The sequence below is a fragment of the Aplysia californica genome, unplaced genomic scaffold (assembly GCF_000002075.1).
Source record: "Aplysia californica isolate F4 #8 unplaced genomic scaffold, AplCal3.0 scaffold00062, whole genome shotgun sequence".
Classification (NCBI taxonomy): Eukaryota; Metazoa; Mollusca; class Gastropoda; order Aplysiida; family Aplysiidae; genus Aplysia; species Aplysia californica.
In genome coordinates this window covers 88,055-90,052 of record NW_004797332.1, presented here as the reverse complement: position 1 = coordinate 90,052, position 1,998 = coordinate 88,055, and the positions used below count along the sequence as shown (strand labels likewise).

Sequence of the window (1,998 nt, the reverse complement as noted above, 5' to 3'; positions counted from 1 at the left end):
GGGGGGGCTGTGTTTAAAACAAAATAGAATACGTTATGTGAATCTGAAGCAGATGCGCAAGATACTGCCGTTTGGAGTGATTTTTTAACTTTGCGCGTTGCCTCAATGTTAGTTGTGGAACATGTCAATGCAAGTTGCTCGTGGGCTTTTCCAAAACCAGCATTTAAATTTGAGCATTTTTGTTTGAGGTGTCTACAAATCCAGTGGCTCGGGGCTTCAGGTTTTATTGATTTTCGTGCACCTTACTGCCGGAGATACATCCGGTTTTGGGCAATTTGGATCTTTGGATCGTCTGATTGGAAAAATAACAGATAAATCTGGATTTTGCTGGGTTCTTACGAATTGTCTCAGCAAAACCATAAACATCACAAACAGAGACATGGAGAGAAATGAAGACGTGAGAGCAACTGCTGGCATGGAGTTATGCCTGCATTTCATAAAAAAAAAGCGGAGAATAAAATAGTTTGGCCACCTATAAGGAATGTCATCTAGTCAGCCAGCCCTAAGAGCCTAAAACGCAAAATAATAAGACTGCAAAGAAACAGCAGACCCTACAAAAGATGGATTTAGGGCGTAAATGGTATACTGAGAAACTACATCTCAATTGAAATGGCGGCAGAGTTGGCCTGCCATAGAAAACAGCATCTTCCCACGACGCTCAACGGCAACAGAGGACTAACATGTAAAAAAGTAAATACGAAGAGTTATCAAGATAGCAGCCAAGTAACAAAGGAAATAATATACTACTTTATACTGTTAACCCAGCTTTCCCTCCAACCCACCACTTCCCCATTCTTCTGTCTCTTGATTGTCTTCCCTTTTCTGAGCCTGTATGAGCCATAGACTTGTATTATAATGTCCTAGACTGTGCATCCTAACTTAATTCTGGTTCACCGGGGGTGCGCTGTGTGACAATATTTGAAACTAAATAAAGGGCAAAAGGGAGAAGGTGCCTCTCGCACTCGGCTAAAGCGAGACTTGTATTTTGCCATTCATTTGACCGTCCATTGCGCTCACCAGCTTTTCAAGAAAAGCGGCGGCCATGACATATCTCAGTCTATGATACTACTATTCTATCAAAGTCTATGGTTTGAGTAAAGAACAACAAACTGACATAGTGACGGTCATTTTAGGCATGAATAGAGAGACAGACAGACAGACAGGCAGACAGACAGACAGAGGGCGAGAAAAGAAGTACACCATACTAGAGGCACTGTGGCAAATCTCAGAAGCAGAGATTTCACTGATATAATTAAGTCGAGAAACGGATGAATTCGGATCATCAACAAGTACGTAGAACATTCAGCAAGTCACAAGATTGTTGATCAAAATCGCAAGTTGAAAAGCACAAATATTAGACCAATACGCGAAGGCAGAAAAGTGAATCATTTCAAGAAACTGGATATCTGATTCAGGGTTTTTGGACGTATGCACACCATCAGCACACCCGGGCACTCTCACCGCTCAGCAAAAACTAAACTTGTGAACTCCAATAAAACGAAATGTCGGAGATATTTGAAAGCGGAAGTCATGCACTGTATTTTGGGTAGGGTGTTTGTTGACAAAATAATATTTGTTTCAGTTTAACGTCCGACCACATAAAAATACGTCTTTTCAAAAGCAAAGCAGAAATGCCCTCGCTTGACTCACATAATTTGAGTGCGTGGGTGTCTCATGGTCTTCGAATTAGCTTTTATTTGTACCCCAAGAATACGTTCATTGGCAAAGACGGAAGTGGGAAAACACACCCTAACCCAGGGGGCACGATCTGTTCAAATGTTGGGATTAAAAGGGGTTTCATCCACCATTTCCAAAATAAGACAGAGTGTACGAAAATAGCTGTATCCCAATCCCTGTATCAGGGCTGTAAATCGTTTCATTACCGCAAAAAAAGCCCCACCGAAACAACCACCGAAAACAACCACCAAAAGCATTAAGAAGAAGAAGAAGAAGAAGAAGAAGAAGAAGAAGAAGAAGAAGAAGAAGAAGAAGAAGAAG

The 1,998-nt window shown here is 41.4% G+C and overlaps 1 long non-coding RNA gene across 1 annotated transcript in view; it reads right to left on the bottom strand.

Annotated features, from left to right (window-relative positions):
- The window catches only part of LOC118477312, a 79,927-nt gene that overhangs the window by 1,981 nt on the left and 75,948 nt on the right, over positions 1-1,998 (bottom strand). The gene's annotated exons all lie outside the window — the stretch shown is intronic.